Source organism: Canis lupus, chromosome 33 (genome assembly GCF_003254725.2).
Source record: "Canis lupus dingo isolate Sandy chromosome 33, ASM325472v2, whole genome shotgun sequence".
Classification (NCBI taxonomy): domain Eukaryota; kingdom Metazoa; phylum Chordata; class Mammalia; order Carnivora; family Canidae; genus Canis; species Canis lupus.
In genome coordinates, this window is record NC_064275.1 from 6,468,185 (window position 1) to 6,492,315 (window position 24,131).

Here is a 24,131-nt window from a genome sequence, read left to right on the forward strand (position 1 = left end):
TAATTATATGAAGTAGAAATTCATGTTAAGCTAGAAAACCTCATGTCCCTAACATGCAGTATAACGGATTATTAACTTTTTGGTTGTCAGCTTCCAATAAAAGCATGATCAAAGTGGTTACCTGGAATCCAAAACCTTGAGTTCATGCTTTCTTTTCATCTACTGCAGCCAAGACCAGGGAAATTACCTCACTGCTTAGTGACTCAATTTATCTATTTGTATAATGAGAAAAACAAAAGCTTACCTCACAAGGGTCTGGTGGACTTTGTTCCCGTTTCAAAGCTTGGAAATGCTTAATATAAATCCCAATAATAGCCTGGTTTGGGGTTGTTATTTTTTAAGCAAACACCCCTCAAGGAAAAGATGCAAACTGGTCTTTCCTTGCTTTTCTTTCCTTACAAGCCTTCCTTTCCAAAGATCACCACAAAGAAACAAAGAGCCAAACACACTGACTCATGTCTTTTTCTAATAGTGTTGTGGTCAATTTGCTCCCGCATAAAAAACTAGTAGTGCAGCTTTGAACTCTGGGTTTTGGAAGGCCAAGAGTGGAAAAACGTCTTTAGCAGCAAGAACGGCACATTCCAAATCCGTCCAGTGTTAGGAAAGTCCGTTGGGCGTGCAGTTCCCATCGAAGCCTTTGCTGCTATCAAACTTTCTGACAGAAGAAGGGACTGAACTTTGCCTTTTGATGAAATGGTGAGTCGGGTATTTTTTGTCCCGTCAGATGCTACTCATTCGAGCCTTAAGATGATTTCTCAGTTCATACTTGCCTTTAGGACAAAGGGGAGAATGGTGTAATTTGGTGCCTGGAAAAGCTGGCTCCATCCTTCTTGGGGAGGAAAACTTCTACATGGTTCGGAAAGCTAAAGGTGTCCTGAGAGTCTCCGTGGGGATTTCTGATACCCTAGTTGGTTATTACATTCCATCATTGTCATGCTTTCTGTTTTCTTTGGATGTTGCTCTCTTAAAGTCTGTCACCATCTAATAGAGTCATGTAACTCCATAGTCTACGAAAGTACATTCACGATCTGAAATACGTAGGTACATAAGTCTTGGTACATTTCTAAGCGGCTAGCACCATTCTTTGGCTCCTAAGATTGAGCAGCTGGCTTATCCTACATATCATCCAGTTGAAGAATTTATCTCAGTACTAAAATCTTACCACCTAAAGCGCTTGAAGGACATATCGGGTGTCTTCACTCTTTTCTCCCTGGGAGGAAATTTCCATAAAAACCCACTACACATCTCACCTGCAGACCATCCTGTCCTTTGCTCCTTCCCTCCTGCTACAGTGGAAGAGATATTTCTCACATCTTCCCTGGGTGCTTCTCATCCACCCCTCCTGCCTTCTGGGGACTTCACTCTGAATCATTTGCACCATCTGCCTAGTGCAGCTGCAGTGCTCTTTTTCAACACAGCCCAGATTGTGACTCACCTCTGCTTAAAATCTTTCAGAGGTATTTCATGGCCCTCAAATTAGAGCCCAAACTCTATCACAGGATTTACAATGTCTCTTGTGGTCTAGGCCTGCCCATCTTTCCAGATCCATTCCTTGTCTTGCCTCCTGCTGTCACCAACCCCACTCTACAGTCAGATTTCTCCTAAAGTGCCATAGCTCTTCTATTTTAGGGCTTTCATCCACACCGTTCTTTCTGCCTTCTCATCACCTCCTAAACCTGATCATTTCCAGAAGACTTCCTCGACCCCCGAATTGGATTAGTTGACCTGGATATACACTCTTACATTGTCCCAACGCCTCTCTATGGCACCTAACACTCTCACTGCAACTGTTTCATTAACTGACTGTCTCTTCGACTGGTCTGTAAAGGCTGTTATGGCCTGAGCCCATCTGTCTTCTAACCAGTGTGTCCCCAGCACAGAAGTCTGAAACTTGAGTACAGATATTCAATAGTTGTTGAATGGAAGAATGAATGAAGGACACATAAATGATAGAGAAGCACAGATAAGGGGCAAGGTAGCAGATCCAAGTATCAACCAGAGTTCTAGAAAAGAAGAGTGGTCAAAAGTCTGGCCAAAGAAGTCAGAAATCAAAAAGTCTTTAGCAACCAGCATTGCAAGGTAGGAATAAAAGGTCTAAGACAGGCCCTTAGCAATAATGTACCGTAAGCAAAAACTGATAGTCACAATCCCTGGCCAGTCTCTCATCCTCATCTTGGGCAAAGTTTCCCAGAGCTTGTCATGCATGTTCCAAGGACTACCTGCATCATGATTCCACACCCCTCAACCAGTCCTACTGACTCAGGATCTCGGGGTGCCAGAAATGTACATTTCTAAACAGCATCCCAGGGGATACTTAGGCACCTTAAGGTTCTAGGCTTGAAGTCGGGATAATTACAATAGCTAGTCGAATAGGGAAAACAAGAATAAGAAACAAAATCCTTCCCCAGTGGTGGCTAACTCAGTACTGTGAGCCCCCAGTTGCTCTCTGTGTGGTATATGAATCATGTAGAAGGACACCTTTGACCTGGCTCATCCACAATGAGCTAATGCATAGCTGTCTCATTGTTGGCCCTTAGAAGTTCCAGTAAGAATCATATGAATGGGGAGAGGGCTGTTTTCATGGCACTTTACTCATTATTTTCCCACTTAATTTTTCTCTGTGACCTCCCTTCTCCTGTTTGAGGCATAGCCCAGTAGAATCCATCTATGCATTCTGTCTGGACTAATGAATATTTAAACAACATTCAATAAAACAGTATTTCCTCATCCATGACCTGGACAAAGCACTAATAATAAATAATTATGAAAAATTCATTGTAAGCTTTTACTCCTGAGAAAAACAAAAATGTCCCTTTTATCCCCATTGAGCCTGTGGTTTTAAAGCCCTTTCCAATTATGCATTATTGTCAAAGAAAAATAATTAGATATGGCTGACTGAAAAAAAAAACATCCAGAAAGTTCTATCTGAGGAAAAGAGGCTCACCTCAAACCAACATTTCCTGTTTTGATCTTATGTTCCAAGCAGTTTCATTTTTTCCTTTAGGTTTTACATACAGTTTTGTCATTTATGGGCAGGCTTGTAATCTGTCATGCTCACAACGAGTCCAGAATAAGCATTGATTTTTGTTACTATTCTATTATTTATAGCTTAAGATTACTCTTCACCTTTCTCCCAAGACTCTGTTCTGGCCATTTGATGTCAGTACACTGCACCTTAAGTCTTTGATAAACCAAAATGTATGTGATGTGGGCAGAAAATAAACTACATCTTGACTTTCCCAAAGTTGTTTGAATCAAATTTTTTAAGTATAATTGAGAACATATTTTTACAAGCAAATAGAGCCAATAAACTAGAAAAGTTGTATGGAAGCACCAGGCCCCACTTCTCTGCTCTTTAATAAAGTGCAGTAGAGATCCTTAGGAACTGTGAGACACTTGTGTTCCAGCACAGAATCACACAGGGGGAAGTGCTCCTCCACAAACACGGTTCATCTGTCACAAGTGCTTTGCGCAAAGCTTAGCAGGGAAAGAGGAGGAAACACGTAAGGGCACCATGACTTTCTCTAACCTTCCTAATGTCATACAGGTAGTATGATTGAAGGGGGGAGAACCTCACTGCCTTTGTCCCTCTCTGGTCCCCAGATGTAAAACCCTGATTGTTTTCCTATTATTAGTATTTTTAAAAATATAACTACAAAGGAAATAGCCTCCTGGACCAGATCCCTTCCTCAGTTGCAGTGACACAAGTCCCACCAAATCTGTGGGACACTCTTGCCCTTCATCCCATATCAGATATTTCAGTAAGGTTGGCCTTTCTGGCCCCTGAAACTAGAAGTCAATAGTGCTACAGTGGGGCTGGCAATGAGAAAGGATTCTGGGCTAAGACATTGAATCCTTGGAATACACTGAATCATCTGGCATACTAGCTTCTCCTATAATTTCTCTAGCTATGAATTGGAGTGGATTTATTTACTCAATTTATAAAATGGCACCATTCATTAAAATAAATCACTTGAGGTAAAAGAACTGATTATAGAGCTTTTAGTCAAAGTAAAGTAAAAGCTTTTAACTCTAGGCCTGGGGGCAGAACCCAATGTCTGAGTTATAGTTTTTTACTGTATGTATGTGTTAAAGTTCTAAGGGACATGATTTGACCCAAATTTGTTGAATCACTAACCATGATGTAACAGGCCCTTACTGTTTGAAGAACACAGTGGCTATGTATAAAAATACCCTTTTCACTGTCCATGTCAATTTTTAAAATCTCTTAGGCAGTGCTGACAAGGGAATGGAGATGAGGGAAGAGTCATACATTGGTAAGAGCCTAATTCAGTACAATTTCCAGAATTTGAAATGATAATTCCACCCAAGAATCTATCCTACAGAAAATACTCATGTGTTTGCTTTAAGACATAAGAATAATGATGTTCATCAAAAGATAGAATCAATAGAGTGAAAAGGCAACCTATAGATTGGGAGAAAACATTTCTAAATCATATATTTGATAAGGGGCTATTGGCCAGAGAACCACTACAACTGAACAACCACAGAAACAATAAAATTTTTAATGAGCAAAAGACGTGAATAGTTATTTCTCTAAAGAAGACACAAATAGCCAACAAGTACGTGCATGACAAGATGGTCAACATTACTAATCATTAAGAGACTGCAAATCAAAACCACAGTGATGTACCACCTCATACTCATTAGCATATCTAGTATTTTCAAAAAAATAAAACAGAAAATAACAAATATTGGTGAGGATGTGGAGAAATCAGAACCTATGCACTTTTGGTGGCATGTAATATGGCAAAGCCCCTGTGGAAAACAGTATAGCAGTTCCTCAAGAAATTAAAACTAGAATTGCTGTAGGACTCAGAAACTCCACCTCTGAGTAAATACCCAAAATAATTAAAGTCATGGTCTCAAAGATACATTTTACACCCATGTTACATAGCAGCACTATTCATTCACAATAGACAAAAGATGGAAGTAACCTCAGTTATTGATGGAGGGATAAAAGGATAAACAGAAGGTGGTACATACACACGATGGAATATTATCCATCCTTAAAAAGGAAAAAAATTCTCACACATGCTATAACATGGATGAAACTGGAAGACGTTATGCTAAGTGAAACAAGCCAGCCACAAAATGACAAATGTTGTATGATTCCACTTATATGAGATACCTAAAATAGTCAAATTCATAGGGACATAAAGAAGAATGGTGGTTGCCAGGGACTGCAGAAGATGGGGAATGGAGAGTTATTGTTAATGGGTATAAAACAACAGTTTTGTAAGATGAAAAGAGTTCTGATTGACTGCACACCAATATGAATGTACTTAATACTACTGAACTAAACAGTTAAAAATGGTTAAAGTGGTAAATTTTATGTTGTATTTTACCACAATTTAAAAAAAATGTGTTGATTATAGTAATAGAAACCATTGAGAAGAGGTTGTGATAATACAGGTTTTAACTTAAAAGAACATACAGGGGGGATCCCTGGGTGGCGCAGCGGTTTGGCGCCTGCCTTTGGCCCAGGGCGCGATCCTGGAGACCCGGGATCGAATCCCACATCGGGCTCCCGGTACATGGAGCCTGCTTCTCCCTCTGCTTATGTCTCTGCCTCTCTCTCTCTCTCTCTCTCTCTCTCTCTCTCTCTGTGACTATCATAAATAAATAAACATTAAAAAAAAAAGAACATACAGGATCTATGTTTTGAATCAAAAAGCAATTTTTAGGACATGATTATAATGACTGTATTAGTTTGCTAGGGCTGCCATAACAAAGTACCACAAACTGAGTGACTCAGAACAATAGAAATGTATTGTCTCACAGTTCTAGAGGCCAGAAGGCCAAGACCAAGATGTCCAAAAAGTTAGCTCTTTTGGAAGGCTGTGAGGAAGGACATGTTCCATGCCTCTGTACTAGCTTCTAATGGTTTTCTGGCAATTTTTTAGCATTCCTTTGCTTGTAGATGATGCATCATCCCAGTTTCTCCCTTTATCTTCACATGGTATCCTCCTTGTGTCCATGTTGAACTCTGTGTCCAAATTTCCCCTTTGTATAAATAAGGACACCAGTTGTGTTGGATTAGGGGCTCACCCTACTCCAATATGACCTCATTTTAACTAATTATATGCAGCAAACTTATTTCCAAATAAGGTCACATTCCAAGGTGTTGGGAGTTAGGAGCTCAACACATGAATTTGGGGAAGACACGAGTCAACCCATAACAATGATGTCATTGTATATGAATTATATGCAGGACTGGATGGTACACATCAAACCGCTAATTTGACTTGCCCCCTGGGAAATGGGGAGTGAGGAGAGTGGGTGAGCAGTACTTACCCTCTTATCTCCACACTTTTGAATGGCTTGAAAAGTGTTCAACAAGTATGTATAACTATTGCAAATTCAATAAAGCAACCTAAAAGCTTTTAAGACACCTTACAGATGTCCATCAAAGTATATATCAGGCTGCCTTGGAGATAAGTGGGAACAGCAACAATTGGGTGACCCAAAATTCTTAGAATACTTTCGGCATATCAGTGTACAAAGCAGTAATGTTCACCTAAAAAAGGCTGTGAGTCAGTGGCAGAGTGGAAATAGCATTGCACTAGGGGTCCAGAGAGCCAGATGGAGTTCCATTTCTGGCACTAGCTAGCCATGTGACCTTATGTTCTTAACTACACTGGCATTTGTATTTTTATCTTTAAATATGTATGTAAATTTCAGACCTGCACTACCTGTCCTACATTTATGCGGATCTGACTGAAACAGGTATGTTGTGCATTTGACTGAGCCTAAAAGTAGCCAACCATCACTTCTCCTAGACAATGACCTGGACATAGGAGGTCATTGATCTGATCTGTGTGCTTGAAGAACAGCGTTTAGATGTTATCCAATCATCAGCCTGATTGATGGCAGACTTACTCTTCCATTCTGCCTCTGCAAAGAGGCTTTGCCACTTCCACTATTGCTAAGGGAAGGGCAAGTTCCACCACAGACCCATATGACAAACAGAGCTGAACTCTTCAAACCTGTGTCACTCTTCTAGAGCTTCTCTTCATTCCTCCATTCAATCGGGAAATAATTATTAAGTACTCACTATAATAAACCAGGACTATACCAGGCCCTCAGACTTAATGATCAGAATAACAAATAATGCCCTTATTCAGTTCCATTAAGGTCAAGAAAACAATGTGAAATGTGTTTTTGGTAAAGGAATTATACTGTGTACTGGGGTGGGGGAGCTGTCTGCTTTCTGTGTAAGGAGCTTCTAACGAAGACTTAAAATATTTTTCAAAGGCTTCTCTTCATAGAATGGCATCAACTCACCTTTGAAATCATGGGGTAAGTTTACCTACTACTCACTGGCTTTCCAACAAGTCTGTCTTCCAGTTGTCTCTGTGGCTGCTGGAGAAGGGCATGGCTCAAGCAGGGAGTAACCAAGCCACTGTGGTTCAGCTGCTCAAAGAGAAACAATGGCATCTGTGACCAATGTGTTCTAGCTGATTTTCACTCTAGGAAGGAGACTCTTCTCTGCTGAATCCAGGTACAAAGGGCTTCAGGTATTTGACCATAAGACCTGAGAATAATGAGAAATACCAATTCTTTCCTCATCAAAGTTAATATCTACTGTAAACTATGCCTCATTTTTACTCACCATTCCATTAAACACAAAGCATCCATTTGAAAGTCTTCAGACCACATGTTTATCCATTTCTCCAGGCATAGCACATACCAAGGTGATAGGGCTCACATCCCTTCTCTGTTTTCTCGAAGTCCCCTCAGAATTCTTGTATCCTGTCTTCATAATGTTTTTCTAACACTGAGTCACAGAGCTCAAGTAAATACAGTTGTTGTTGATTTTTTTTTTTTTAGATTTATTTATTTTTAGAGAGAGCGCTCACTGGATCAGGGAAGGGGCAGAGAGAGAGGGAAAGAAAGAATCCTCAAGCAGACTTCCCACTAAGTGGGGAGCCTGACTTGCAGGCCTCAATCCCAGGACCCTGGGATCATGACCTGAGCTGAAATTCAGAGTTGGCCACCCAACCAACTGAGCCAATAGGCGCCCCATTGTTGATCAAAGTGGTGGTGACCATGTTTTATTTTGTCTTTTCACTGCAATATGCTTTATAAACTTACCAAATCCCAATTAAGTGGATGTCTGAGTCTTTGACCTTTAATTCTTATTTTCCAGCAATGACCATTGTCATTTTTTCCATAATTGATTTTTTAAAACATGAAAAACTTATACTAGAGGAAATAAGCTTGGTGAGAAAGGGATAAAGATGTTTAAGTTTTTTTTTTTTTTTTTTTTTTTGCCCCCACAGAAAGGGATACACTTGGCTCCCTTACAGAAGCCAGGTTTCTTTGGAACTTCTAAAAATTTAGAATATTTTTAAAATTTTTCCCACTCACATTTTAAAAAAATAATTAGCTTAAGTTTTTTTTCCAAATCTTGCTTCCATTCTATAAATTCATCTACCAGTTTTTTATAAACAGTGCAAATTGCATCAAATTCATTGATTTGAAAATTCCAGGTTTCCCTTCTTGCAAACATTCTCAAGTTTCCCATGAGGTTCTTGGGGCCCCTCACTCTCTGGCCCCTGCTCACTGACCTTTGGGGAGTGGAAAGCATCCACCATCTTCTTCTCTCATGCAGGAAAAGCTTATCACCATGAACACTGACTTCCCCATGGGCTGATGATGTTCTCAGTTCCTACTTTCCCAACTTCTTGCACTTTCTCAGAGTAGGATTGGGATGAGGGCTGACAAGAAGGAGAAGAAATGAAAGTTTGATTACTCCACAGCTGATACTTCTGGGGCCACCTTAATAAGGCCACATTGGGGTGTGAGGATCAATTGGTGAATCTTTTTAGATTTACCACCTCTCTATTTCCAACTGGGACCCTACACATCAGTTTCCTTGCAACAGACAAGTCCCATCAACATCTTGTTCTTTGTCCTATAGAAAAGATTGTCTGTCTCTTATTCCCATCACTCAGAGCCTTGCATAGTGCCTTGTTCTGTAAGCAATGATGGAAACGCTCAACAAATACGTATTCTTACTATGGAATTAGGTACTTGAGACAGTGACCAGAAATTCTAGACTTCAACCTGAAACCTGCTGAAATACGATTGTAGGTATCATGTCACAAATCCTGATGCAGTCACAGAGACCTCACACCTGGGAGGGAATTCCTAAATCCTAAACTCTTCACAGGGTTGTCTCAATGCTCTAATCATCAGAAAATCTCCCATATGGAGAAAAAACAGGGGCTGTGCTTTAAAAATGAAATGCATGCTCAGTGAGAAATTAAAAACAGAAGTATTTGATGAGACCAACTTTTATCTCTGTTTGAGCAAGCTCCTTAAGCTTCAAAATGTTTCCTTAGCTCCTGGAATCTAATGTCACCAGAGTCCCAGATGGGAAACATTTTGCCACAACTCATAATTCACAAGTAAGAATCCTCCTCCTTGGAATTTGATTCATATTGTGGGCCTTCTCACTGGGTCTTCTCCCTTTCTCAACTCAGATAAAGTATGGAGGTCCATGTGGTTTTACTTTCACATTCATGGTTTCAACAAACTTTTTTGGATCCTCACTGAACACATTAGATACATCCTTCTGTAATATATCCATTCAGAGAACAAAAACTCAGATCAGCGTGGAAGGTTTGGGGGAGGAGTGGATTTATCTAATTTTGGTAAATTTATCTAATTTATCTAATTTCAGCTTTCCATCAAAACTTGTTTCACATCCTTGTATAAACCAAATTTCCTCTCTGTACTTCTCTCATTCTCCCAGTAATAAGGATAACATCTTCTTTTCTCAAACAAGTGCCATAGCAACTAAAGAGAAAAATAGTTTTGGGGCACCTGGGTGGCTCAATTAGGTTAAGCATCCACCTTCGGCTCAGGTCATGATCTCAGGTTCCTGGGATGGAGCCCAGCATGGAATGCTCTGCTCAGCAGGAGCCTGCTTCTCCCTCTCTGTGTTCTCTCTCTCACTCTCTCTCAAATAAATAGATAAATAAATAAGTAAATAAATACATCTTTTTTTCAAAAAAGAGAGAAAACTAGTTTTCAAACAAAACTTTGAGTATATGGAAGAAATCCTCTGGGTTCCATCAAAAATTTTGCAGTTAACATAAAAAAATTTACAATTAATTAAGATTGCAATTAATTTTGCAATTGACATCTTTGGCATGTTTTCACTTCCAGTCTTCATCTTCCTCATCTGTCAATGTAAGGCCAGGCTAACTGATTGTCCATTGATTGCTTATTTTGTACCAGGTTCCATGGAGAGCATTTATCATATGTTATTATTTTACCTTGTATTCGCGATAATGCTGTATGAAAGGAATTCTAACTATTTTATAGATGAAGAAGCAGATACAGGAAGTAACTTGCCCAGCACGTGGTGTAGCTAGTCAATGATAGAACCTGAATTCAAACCCTCATTCATTTGTTCTAAAGTCTTCGTTCTATGTGCCATGATATGTTATCACCTACTTGAGCTCTGTGCTCCCTAAACTACTATTCCTTCAGGTTCTAGTTCTGAGCCATGAAACTATTTCATTTCATTGCAAGAACATCATTGGTAAATTGTTATTGCTGGCTTTATACATAATAAAAATAGTATTTCTTAATATTTTGTAGCAATTGTTATGCTGTGAATGGTGGAGAAAAAAAATATCAAGAAGCTTCATCTTCTTTGACTTTTTCTTCCAAAGATTTTTCTAACTAAAAGAAAGGTTTTCTTCTTATTTTGAAGATCCCTCCAAGTAGAGAGTGTACAGCCTCCCTCAGAAGACCATCCTTACTCTTGGGAGAAAGTTTTTATCCGTCTGTGGCTCCCTTCTATTTTGATTAATTGTCAGTACTTTAGAGTGAATTTGATCATTGTTTCCTATTCTCTCATGAGGGGAAATAGTAGAACAGGATGCACTTAGGGGGAATTACAAAAATATTGTATTGAGACACCACAAGGAATGTTAATTCCTTCTTTCAATCACTGTTTAAGGGGTTGTCTGTACAGATTAAAATTAGAAGGAATGAAATGTCCATAGATGGACAGATGAGGAGCCCAAGTCTTACATAAAAGTGTTCTTCATTATCTATTCTTCTTGTTTTTTTGAAAATTTTTTCATGTGATGAGAACTTGTAAGATCTTCTCTTTTAACAACTTTCAAATATGCAGTATGGTATTAGTAACTACATCCCATGTACGTTACATCCCATGACTTATTTATTTTATAACTTGAAGTTTGTACGTTTTGACCCATTTAGCACACCCTCCACCCCCCATCACTGGCAACCACCAATCTGTGCTCTGTTGGCTATGCCTTCTTCTCTTCTTTTAAATAACAAAAATTCAATATAATCTGTGCCTGCTTTTTTGCCCTTGGAGAAATAACACTTAAGGAAGAGGGTGGAGAGGAAGGAAAGGTAGCTCAAACTGATAATTAACTGATTTAATCGCAAATTATCTAATGTGCTTATTAATAAGAATTATCTTTTCCATATGTGCTGCCCCAGAAAATGAAACATGTCTTGTCCATCATGATTTTCCTATCAGCTAAACACTCAGTGAAAGGGAAGAAACATTTGTAAAGATAGTACAGTAATTTTTTTAAAAATTAGAAATGAATGAGAATTTGTAGACCTCTTTTTTAACTTTGGCAAAGCTATTATAAATAGCATTTTTTAAAACCGTCTGGCTAAAGCAAAACAAATGTTTCCTGTCAGTATGGAAAAAGAAATTCCTGTCTAAAATTGTGTTATCGTGTTATCTGGCTTTTAGTCCACTTAATTAAGAAAGCTGTTAAATGTCATGCTTCATGTCATCAAATGCCCTTTTTAAAACTGATTTCAATTTTTCATGAGTACATTCCAGTTTTGTGTTTTCACATTTAATCCTTTATGGTTTTTTTTTTAAGTAAAGTCACCATTTTTAAAAGTCAAAGATACACTAGTCTTGCCATAATTACTTTTTACACATCAGAGTTTTAAAAATACCCTAATAGAGAAATACATTGAGGACTAAGTCATCTACTAAAATATAACACAGCTTCACACATCTCATTAGTACTTAATTTAAAAAAAAAAAAAGATATGGAGACTGCTTGAGCTGAGTTGAGCTACGTTAAGTCTAACCCTCTAATTTTTCACATAAAAAAAAAAACAAAGCTCAGAACTTGAATGAAATGAAGTTACAAGGTTGGTGGCAGGGAACCGAGTTTCTTTCTGCAAAGCCAGTGGATTTGCTTCACAACTACACTCTTCAAAAAATATTTATTAAGCAGCTACTATGTGCTAGATACTGTGTTTAGGTTCTGATGGTACAAAAGTAAACAACACGGGGCGTCCAGTCTGAAGAAGCTTATAATCTAATGAGAGAGTAAATCAATAAATTGATGATAAGTAAGTTTTAAGATTGTTACCTAAAGTTTTTAGGTTGTCAAGGTCAATGGGTTGTTGACAGGATTCAGTTCCTGTGGGCTGTTGGATTGAGGTCCTCAGTTTCTTGTTGACTATTATCCAAAGGCTACCTTAAATATCTTCCCAATAAGGCTGCTTCTTTTGTCAAAGAATGCAAGTCAAAAAGGTAACAGAACAGTTAAAAATATACCTGCCCTACGACCCAGCAATTGCACTGTTGGGGATTTACCCCAAAGATACAAATGCAATGAAACGCCGGGACACCTGCACCCCGATGTTTCTAGCAGCAATGGCCACAATAGCCAAACTGTGGAAGGAGCCTCGGTGTCCAATGAAAGATGAATGGATAAAGAAGATGTGGTTTATGTATACAATGGAATATTACTCAGCTATTAGAAATGACAAATACCCACCATTTGCTTCAACGTGGATGGAACTGGAGGGTATTATGCTGAGTGAAGTAAGCCAGTCGGAGAAGGACAAACATTATATGTTCTCATTCATTTGGGGAATATAAATAATAGTGAAAGGGAATATAAGGGAAGGGGGAAGAAATGTGTGGGAAATATCAGAAAGGGAGACAGAACGTAAAGACTGCTAACTCTGGGAAATGAACTAGGGGTGGTAGAAGGGGAGGAGGGCGGGGGGTGGGAGTGAATGGGTGACGGGCACTGGGGGTTATTCTGTATGTTAGTAAATTGAACACCAATAAAAAATAAATTAAAAAAAAAGGTAACAGAGAAAGTCTGCTAACAAGATGGATTGACAGATAATTGGGGGGCTATCCTAGAGTTTATCTGCCACATAATTCTACAGTGAAACATGATACATGCTGTGAAAGAGAAAGGCACAGGAGCAGTGGGACCAGAGGGACTAGGCTCTGAACCAGACTAAGGAGGCTGAGCTTCATTTGAGTTGGATTTAAAGGATTAGGAGTTATCAGATCAATGAAGAAGGAATGAAAGTGATTCTGGACAGGAGCGGGCTCTATAAATGCATAGCATAGACTCCTGATGGAGAAAGTAAGGCTCAGAGACATTAAGCACATGGTAAATATTCAATAAACATTGAAGGAATGAATAAAATGCCTCTGTAGCACTAGAAGTGAGATTCCACTCTAATATGCCACATGATAACCGTATAAGTCAATTTCCATCTCTTTAAGAAAGATAGGAAAGAGAAAATGACAAGTGTTAGGAGATAGAAGGAAGATATGCTTTATAGTATGAAGAATTCTAGAGAAAGCCAGAAACAAATGGAAAAGAAACAGAAAGCTTAGATTTCAATTTTAAGACCAGAGCCTCTCTGGTCTCTAGTATCTACGTAAAGAAATAAAAATAAATAAGGAAATTGCTGTGATGTCATATTAGCTCTTTGGGGGCAGTGAGGGGGGAGGGGTGGAATGCTTTACAGGAACATAAGGTAATAATGAAACTTTTACAAATAGTTCTGTCACTCCATTCCAGGAGGAAAAAAAAAGTTTCCAGACCATTTTCAAGCTCACCAAAATCCTGTACAGTTTCTGACTCAAAAACATAATACATCATTTCTAGAACCCAAGACAAGAGATCGTTATAGTTCACTTGTTTAAGTCAGACTTAGCTTTTTTGCCTTGATATGCTATAGATGATAGAGAGGTAGACAGATTGTATTTCAGTTGAAGAGCACATTTTTCAAATGAGGTTTAAAAAAGTATCAGCACTTACATTAGCAGTAATTACCTAAAAGACAAATATTTTTAAGTCATAGCGATTATAGAAAGTTTTTTGAACCAAAAATTGAATGATAATGACCATATCTCTTTGCATGTCAAATATGATTACATTCAATATATTGAGTGGGACTACACATTTATGACCCTTCCATTCATATAAAGTCAGACCTAACAGTCAAAGTTGGTCATCCTGTTGTCCAGTGGTGATAGAAAATCACACTTGGTGCCAGCTTTCAGAGAGAAAGCAGAGGGCTCGAAGAGTCCATTGGTGAAGACACCCTCTTTTTACTGCCTCTTGGGATGCTGGATTGTTTGCCTTCTTTCCTTCATCCGTTGTGGCACATGCAATCTTTTCTGGTGTGTGTGTGTATGTGTGTGGCCGTGAGAGAGAGAGAGAGAGAGAAATACTAGTGTAAATGGGTGTAGAGAGAAGTTTAAAAAGTATAATTCCTTTCTGCCAATTCTCTACACATGTGCAACAGAACCAAAATCCTTAAAGACAAAAATTTTTTCAAGAATATGGAGCATGGACCAGTGGGAAGGAAGATAATGTCAAAGGAATATGAATAACATTATTTTTAAAATATGAAAAAATAAAGGTAATAATTAAGACGTGATATCAAAATATTCTTTGAGAGTATTATAGAAAAGACAAAATCTTCAGATGCTTCAAGGTTCAGAAACATTTTTAAATTTGTTTCAATGAGAGGATGTTCTAAGGTAGCAAACTGACATTTTGATTATGTCCGCCAAATTTTGAAAGAACTATGCATTCTATCATCTAGATTATCTCTCCTAAACTTGCTACAAATGAAAAAAGCAGGATTTGGGGAACCTTAGTTATTCAGTTGATTTTCTATAGAACACATTAATTGAATTAGTGTGAATTATATGAACTACTTAGTGTGAACTAATTAGTGTGAATGAATTAATGTGAACTAAATATATGGAGTTATCCACTTTAGAGTCTGAGAGCTTTTAATAGAGAAAAGACACAAGTAAGTAATCTAGAAATGGTAAAACCTAGAAGGTTCTGGAGAAGCAAATATGAAACGAACTAATCCATAAGGAGTCTCCGTAGCTCAGAGCAGGAAATTTACTTAATAACTCCTGCATTTTCAAAAAAAAATTACTGAAAAACTATTCACTATTTCACTGTCTAAATTTCCTAGACAACATCACTTCTTTTATGGAAAAAATATTACTTCGATTCATAGGGAAGATTTTGGTACTTCCATTAAATGTGTATTAAAACTGCTCATCCCTGATTTCCATGTTTTCTTAACTCCTATTTTCCATCTCTTCAATCTGTCTTCAGATTCCATTTTGGGTGCTTTCTTCATGCCTTTGGTTTACCTAGTGCTTTGTTTAACCCATCTCTTGAGCTCTTATTTTAATAACACATAAAAATAACTATAACATATGTGTAAGAATGCTTAAAGAATAATAATACCATGAACACCCATATATTAAATATCTAGTTTTAACATGGACCGTTACCAATGCAAAGCTTTGGAACCAAATTCAATCTGTGTGCCTCTCTAGTCTCTTCTCTCTCTTCTTCCCAAAGGTAGCAAATTCTATGCTTATCATTTATTTTTATTTATGATTTTATCCTTCCTGCTATACTCATTTTAAGCCTCTTTTAGATAATTATGCTATCAATAGTTTATCTAATAGAATTCTTCCATTAGCTGCATCAACTAACTCTTAAGTAGTGAGTTCCTGCCTGTGACTTGTAATTTCCATCTGTGAACTGGGCCTCAGAGAAAGCTGCCTCTCAAGTCCATGCCAATTATAACATGAAGTGTGGAGATTCCTTTTGGAGAATAGCTTTGCTTTTCCTCTGCTGGAGCTCTACAAGTTTCACCAGTTCTACCCCAGCTTTACCTTAGACACTAAAGGTGTGTTTCTGCACTACTTGGATCATTCAAATTCAGGGCCCACATGCAGCCTAGACTGGACTTCCAATTTCCACAGTTCCTTCCACTCATGGCTCAGAGTAGATGATCTGTTTCCACGCTACATCATCATGCTACCTACCAGGCCTGTCTCTGGACCAGAGTGTGCTATCTCCCTTCATGAAGTGAACAAACTATTTCCAGATATATTTCCCCATTGTACAAAGAGCTTTAGACATTAGCTGTCTGTATCCGTGCAACTGCCTTTAACCTGCCTGGCATCAACCACCACTCATCACAATGACTTAAGTTCTCTCCATTTCCTGCTACTTAGAGATACTCAGTTCTGGCATTTGAACTCAGCTTTATAGCTAATATTTTTAAATTTATTTTGTGGTTGGCATTATTATGTATTTCTAGTTAGAAGATACCTCTCTTACATCTGCTTAGTCAACCAACGTTTCCAGAAATCAATATTATAGGTGAAAAAGTAAATTCGGGGATTTTTGTAGGATTTTGCTCAATACTTTATTGAAGTCATGCTTTGTGAATGAGAAGTAGATTTACTTCTTTGAAATATCAAACTCTTGTTTCTGTTGACTCTTCTGTTTTTCATAAACTTTTTTTAACATTTAAGAAATACTTTGTTGTGAAAAATGATATAAGATCATAAGTCTATTTAACTTACTACATGTGATTAGTAGATGGGCAACACATAGTTTAATATCACTTATTCTGGCAGATAAAATATGAGGGAGAAGGGCTTGCTTACTCTTCTTAAAAGTTAAAATCTTTAAATCTTCTACTAAAAAGAGATCTGAGTGAATTTTCAGACTCAGATATTAGGCACATCCTTCTTCCTTTCAAAAGCCATATGAAACTACCACCCATGAAACTGTCTAAGTCTTTCAAATATCTTTATATATCAAAATAATTTTTGCCTTAGGTGTGACTAACGTGTATTTATCACCATATTAATCAACTTCCTTATTATTAGTCCTTAACGAAAATATGTAAAAGTAAATTTTGAAAAACGTTAGTTTGAGAGAAAATATATTTTCTTGTTTTTATTATTATTTTATTTTATTGCCCTCTGGTTTTGAGGCAATTATTGATTTGGATGTATTTCTCTTAAAAATCTCATTTCATGTGCCATTTTTAAAGAAGTAGCAGAGCATATATGTTAAGATTCCCTTCTGAAAAAACAAATAATAAATAAATAAATAAATAAGATTTCTACTTCTGAAAAAATAAAATATAAATAAATAAATAAATAAATAAATAAATAAATAAATAAATAGATTTCCCACTTCTGGAGTCAGATTGCCTATGTTTCAAATCAGCCTCCACCACTTACTATGAATTGTGTTACCATAGGCAAGGTTTTTAATCTCTATGTACCTCAGATTCTACATCTGAACAGTAGGGATTATGCTGCTGATGATAATAGTGCCCACCACATAGGGTTGTTTTATAAGGACTAAATGAATCAATACACATAAAGCACTTAGAAGAGCCCTTAGTTTATGTTATTGTTATTATTATATTTCAAATTTCCATGAAGCTTTTTGCACAAGCATCTCTAAGATGTTCGTAGCCATAACCTAGCCTAATGATTTCATGGTTTAATGGGAAAATCTCAAGGCACCGTATCTTGAGACTTATAGAAACAATCCTATGCTATCACTTTTCATGATCTCTTGCTTTTTTCATGAATGGATTCCTTAAAGGTAATGAATCCAAATAAACCTGCCTTTTTTTCCATCAAAACCCTTTGTTGAGCCTGTTTACAGGAAATCTTTCGGGCATGGAGGGAGCTGAGGCAACAGAAGAACCCTTCAGCTTTATAGCCAGAGAGGGCCCTCACCCCCACCCCTACTGGTCCTGTGGGCCAAGATAAACATGCTTGGCAAGGAGTGCCTTGCTCACTCCACCCTGTCAACTCCGAGGTGAAGGTTTTGAACTGTGGTATTGCTACTCCACCCAACTTATGTTCCATTTTTAATATACCTTTGTGATAAAATGTATTGTATCCATTTAAAAAAAAAAGTCTTGAAGGTGTGGCTGACCAAAAGGAAAGCAATATCCTGCCACTGCCTCAGACATGAAAGGCACTCTAGCACCAGCTCATGGCCCACCCTCTCTACTTGGCTGTACAGCTCAGGCTCCACATTTTGTTCAACAACATTCACATACCTCGCCACCTGGGAAAATGCCATAAATTGTCCCAGTCATGTGTGCCCTAGCAAACACCCAGGGGTATCACTGGGCTCCCAATAGCCAATCACAGAAAGAATATCAGCACACCTTGCTTTCTTCAACAAATGTCTTGCTACAACTGCATGAAAATAAAATGTAAGTTAAATCACTTCTTAAATGCATTAAGAATTTTCTGCTTAATGAATACTGCAGAAGACTATTTACTGAATAATAAAATTCCCTTGTAAAGTACTCGTACCCTAGTTTATCTGTTTTCATGCTTAGAGTTTTGTAATCTGATTTTCCTTTAAAGCATGATGTGACAATGACATTAGTTTCTCCACTGTAGGTATCACATAATCTTTGGGTGTTCAGTTTTCTTTGGGGGAATATTCAGGCACAAGATTCAGCAGCCTCTGCAAGTCCCTTCAGGCTCAAAATGCAGTCTTCCTAAGGCAGCCTAGTTAGAGGAATGTCCTTTAATTTGGTTATTCTTTCTGAGTTATCACTTGCTCTGTAGTCTGGGGGAGTTTGTGCTTTCCTCTATAAGTTAGTCAGACAGCTCCACCTGATACTTCACTGGCCTAAATGCCTTGAGGACATGACAGAGAGAATTAGAACTATGATAAGCTGACATCCTAAAGCTCCCTCCAAAATCTCCTTCCATGGCTATCTTTCCTGCTTTGTTTTTGGCCCAGAGATGGAAAAAAAAAAAAAAAACGAAACAAAACTGTAAAGATCAGGAGTGCCTTTAACAATTTCATAGGTTGGGACCTTCTTTCTGGCTGATCCCAGTAACATAATATACTACATATGATATTTCATTATTTGCCATGAGCACCAGAGATGCACAAAGGGAAAGTTGTATTAACTCTTCTTCAGACACTGGGGAGAAAGCACCATAAGGTGGTTAGGTTACTTTCCCAAGCCATCCAGCTGGTTACTAATGAAGCTAAAGATGCTGAATTTTATGACAGAGTTACTAAGTTATGCTGTTTGATGTTGAAGTGTCTGACATCAGAGGTATTTTAGTTGATAACTTCCACTGTTGTCCCCACTGAGTGTCACATTATTCACTCAAGGAGTTCATACATTCACCAACCCATCCTTGAATAATCTCAGAAACAAAAGGCAGCTGAAAAGGTAATATCTTAAGCATTAATGAGATATTGGAGGTGTAATCAGTTCACCCAAGCCACAGCCTCCAAACACAAACATAACTAGTAGTTTAACTCCCCCTGTGGCTAAAGAAATACTTCCATTAATGGAAATATTTGAAATCACAGAGATAAAAAGAATGTGTGATTCACATCAGTATTATTTATCTCATCTAACGACAAAAATAAATGTGATAATCAATATGAAACAGCTTGGCAAGCTTCAAAGAATAAAGAATCATTTTTTGGCATTATTACTGGTTGTAAGAATAATAGCATTATAAACTATCAGCTGACATTAAAAAGATCATTAGAAGATATTATAAAACACTTTGTGCCAGTAAATAAGACAACGTATATGAAGGTATTGCCAAACTGACAAATTAAAAATAGGAAATCTGAATGGTTCAATATCATTAAGGAAATCAAACTTATTTTTATAAACCTTTCCACAAAAAAAATTCCACATCAAGATAGTTCACCTGTAAATTATCACAGAACTTAAAGGATAAATAACTCCAATCTAACACAAACACTTCCAGGGATAGAAAAAAAGGATAAGAGACACATCTGTGTTATTTATGAGCCCAGCATAATCTTGATGCCAAAACCTGACAAGGTTGTTATGAGAAAGAAAAATAGCAGACACATAGATGCAAAAATCATAAGCAATATTAGCTTGACCCTGTGGCCTCTGTTCCAGGAATACCAGGTGGATTATGATTCAAAAACCAATCAATGTGATTTATGACATTAACATTAAAAAGAAGAAAATTACATAATAAACAACAAATTCAGAAAAAGCAGTTGATAAAATTCAACACCCATTTTCTTAATCAGATAGCATACTTAGCAAAAGTTCTATAGCAAATATCCATATTTATGACTTTGGGGACAAAACAACAATGTCCATTATCACTATTTTTGTTTAAATTACACTGGAGGTCCTAGTCAGTACAACAAGACAAGGAACAGGAATAAAAGGTACAATCATTGAAAAGTAAAAAATAAATAAATAAATAAATAAATACTCTTCAATAAATAATTGAAAAGTAAAAAATTTTCATTATTCATTATTGCAATGAAGAAGTGCATTTATCAAGCTCATTGGGTGCAAGGGTCCAATATTCAAAAAGCGATTAGCTTCTATATACAAACATTAATCAAATAAAAAATGAAACTTTTTAAAAGATGCTGTTCACAATAGCATTGAAAACATCAATTTAGCAGGTACGTGCAAAGGAATTTAAAGAATAAGCATCGAGAAATGATGGGACCAGTGCCTCAAAACAGATCTAAAGTTCTTGTAAACATAACTAATTTTTAATAATTATTTTCTAAAACCAATGGCCAAATATTTTCTCCTCCTCCTCTCTTTTGTTATCTGCTACGTTTCTTAAAAGCAAGGTATCACGATTATTTGAAAATTCACCAGTGACTCCCTAATGATTGCAGAAAATAGAAATAGACTTCAGGAAACTTTTCATGGAAGCCACTGGTTTTAAGCTGGCTTCATGTCTTACAGGGAGAGTCCCAAAAGAGACTGAATTAATCCATGACAGGCACAGGTCACTCTGGCTCTCTTAGAAGTATAATTTTCCATTTAATCAGATAGCTTCTTCATACAGAACATCTTATAGTATGTCTCATGAAAATATACAAGGTGTCTAAAGAAGCAATTCTGAGCTAATAGAGAACTTCTGAATACCATCTTGAGCAAGTTCTAGAGTATTCAAATAGTATATGACTTTCTGATGAATACACTGGACACTGGGGCCTTCTGTACTTTTCCATATAGATCCGCACTCAGAACAGCTCCAACTGTCTATGGGAAGGGCCTGAAAGACAAAAGATCTAGGATTTGGCTATTGACACACAGAGCATAAATTAATTACCCAGAGTGTGTTGGCAGATAGATTTGAACTTAAGGACGTAGGACAATCTGCACAGGTTGCCAATGGTTTGTGCGTTGTGAAAAGAGAAAAACGAAATTAAAAAAAAAAAAAAAAAAACAACTCTTGCTGGCATAATTTACATTGGACCACAGGAGCACATTCCAGTCAATCCACTTCATAGACATGATCTCACTGGTCTCCCCAACATCCCTAGAAGGAAATGAGGGGGACAAGTGTGACTCCACCCTTTAGGCCAGAAGTCCCATCCTTCACTCCCACTTGTGGCTAAGAGTGGGTGGAACACATTTATACAGAGGAACAAATTACCATCTTCTTTGCTTTCTGGCCCCTTAACATGTGGGTGAACAAGTCTGCCTTCCACTGCTTGAGGCCACACAATTCCCAAAACAACTTGTCTGAAAGGTTGGGGACTGAGTCACTGGCCAGTGATAATTCTCAAACAACTGCTGGTTTGTTTCTCAATCATTGTTTGGCCTTGCTGACTTGGATTCAATACACCATGTAATGTAAGTGGCTGGGATGAAATTTTCCTTGTTGGCCTAAAGGAGGCTTTTCTTTTTTTTTCTGAAAAGTAGCTCCTTGCTGCTGCTGCTGCTGCTGTTGTCATTATTGTTATGGTTGTTATTTGAGTATAGTTGACACACAATAATGCATTAGTGTTAGATGTACAACATGGTGGTTCAACCTCTCCATGTGTTATGCTGTACTCACCACAAGTGTAACTACCACCTATCACCATGCAATACTATTACACTATCATTGACTATATTCCTTGTGCCCCGCCTTTTATTCCCAGGATATTCATTCCATGGAAGGGGAAGACAATAGTGAAATGGAAGGTGAAGCACTTTACACCTTTGCACTAGAGGCCATGTTGCTAGCACTATGCTCTTCTAGAAGATAAGACTGACCCTGGGAAAGTAAATAATTGGGCATTCAGAAGTTCTCCCAAATAGTAACCTAGATCTTCATTTTTCTGTTGTTATTGAGGTTTCTTTCTGTAACTATATCACCATTCGAAACTTCACTCCTCCTTTATGTGTGATTAAAAAAAAATCTGTGCAGAATTGTTCAAATTCTCCATCAAAACAGCTACTAGTAATTGTAATGTTGATGAAAGGTCGTTGGGAAAGAGAAGAGTATGCCAACAAAAATTTATTGGAAAGTACTTTTCACATTAGGAAATACAAAATAATTTATCCAAAAACCAACTCCCTAGAATTCATGTTTGATCTCCTATTCTTAAAGATATGTTTGGATTTTTTTTTCCCACTACAAATGAAAATGCCCCAAATATTGAGGGATGAAAAGTACAGATCATTCTCCATATAAATGTTAACATACATACTCACTCTACTAACATATGGATATGTCTTACAGATATAGAACTCAGCAGCGTAGAGCAGTGTTCTGAGACGAGCACCATATGTGACATAATAATGCATTATTTCACTAAAGCTTGCAGAGCTTAAGAAAATAGCCTGAGGAATAAGACTGCTCCTTTCTGAGCCAAGGTTGCAATCTTCTAAGTCCAAGACGTGCTTGAAAACAGTCATTAGGTAATTGTAAAAGCCAAGGGAAATCAGCTTAAGAATATGAAATAATATTACTACTGACTGCCCTTTCCCATGTTCAATCCAGATGGAAGCTGGGCACGTGGGAGGTGACATTTGTAGGATAGCAAAGAAAAGGAGAAGGAAGGAGCTACCTTCCTACCTATGTTCTCTTTGTAAGAGTTTATTACTATCTGCTCTTTCTATTGCCCAGAAAGTGGGAATATTTTATTATCCGTTCAATATGTTATGGAAAGTCTCCCTATGTCTTTTTATAACGTAATTTCATTTTATTCTTAGGCAATTTCATTTCACATATCAATAGTAGCTTATTAGCTTATTCAAATCAACAACATAAAGGACACTTCTTGCTATTAAATAAAGAGCCTTTAACGGGAGTCAGAATACTTTAGTCTCACTAACTTGGTGTGTGACCTTGAGTAAGTCAATTAACCTCTCTAAGTTTTGCTTGACTGTCTGTCAAATGAAAAAGATGAGATAGATTATCTCCATAGGTCTTTCTAGGATTGTTTTGTCCATTTTCCAAATCAGTTTCTATTTGCAGAAAAGGTTCAATCTGTTTCTGGCACAGTAATGACCAAGTCAGAATCTCTATTCGGGATAGTGAGAAAAATAGTCCAACACATTTACAAGATGAATTACTGTGGCCAAAAGATACATAAATATGGATTGGCTGTATTTTTAATATCCAGAGAAATTTCCATCCCTGAATTACTTCATTAGCAACTGTTACTTCACCTATCCCTGGCTGAGATTTTCCACTAACACTAGGTCAGCAATTGTAGACTCTATTTTCTAAGAAAAATCTCTGTTTTTTCCATCTGCAAAATTTTCACACCAATGGCCTTTTCCTTAAGGGTCCGATGGAGACTGAAAGATTAGAGGGAGGGGGGGAAAGGGTTTATGTAGCAAGAGTTTCTGACTTGGGAGTGTATTTAGTCCAGAAACAAAAACTCTGAAGTGTGGCTGGCTTAGTAAAAGTCATCAAGAATATGGAGGACCAGCTGCTCTATATTTCCTCAGAGATTAGAACCTGAGGAAACTGCTTTCAATTATAGCAGAAGGCGGCGCTTCGAGTTAGACCCAAAGAATTTCCTGGTTAGGTCTCTGAAACAAGTCACTAAGGGAGATCTTTCACCACCCTCAAGGATGCCATGAGACTAAGGACACCCATAACTGAGTATTAGTCCCTGTGTGCTCAGGGGCTTCTACATTCAGCTTCTGCACTAAGCACACTGCATTTGCTATCT

At 37.6% G+C, this 24,131-nt stretch overlaps 1 protein-coding gene and 1 long non-coding RNA gene across 6 annotated transcripts in view; one reads left to right on the top strand and one right to left on the bottom strand.

The window, feature by feature from the left end:
• Window positions 1-24,131, bottom strand: part of LOC112640497 (uncharacterized) — a 374,890-nt gene that overhangs the window by 281,313 nt on the left and 69,446 nt on the right. Inside the window, exons 9-10 of the long non-coding RNA XR_007407911.1 lie at window positions 8,595-8,744; window positions 245-7,558 (exon numbers count right to left, since the gene is read on the bottom strand). This is a non-coding gene — a long non-coding RNA (uncharacterized LOC112640497). The remainder of the gene's footprint in view (window positions 1-244; window positions 7,559-8,594; window positions 8,745-24,131) is intronic.
• COL8A1 (collagen type VIII alpha 1 chain) overlaps window positions 1-24,131 on the top strand; it is a 531,560-nt gene that overhangs the window by 16,768 nt on the left and 490,661 nt on the right. Inside the window, exon 1 of one of the 5 annotated variants that reach the window (XM_035710128.1) lies at window positions 7,302-7,323. The exons of the other annotated variants lie outside the window; for them this stretch is intronic. The gene's annotated coding sequence lies outside the window, so the exon portion shown is untranslated. Of the gene's footprint in view, window positions 1-7,301; window positions 7,324-24,131 lie in introns of those variants that run through there. 5 annotated transcript variants of the gene reach the window in all.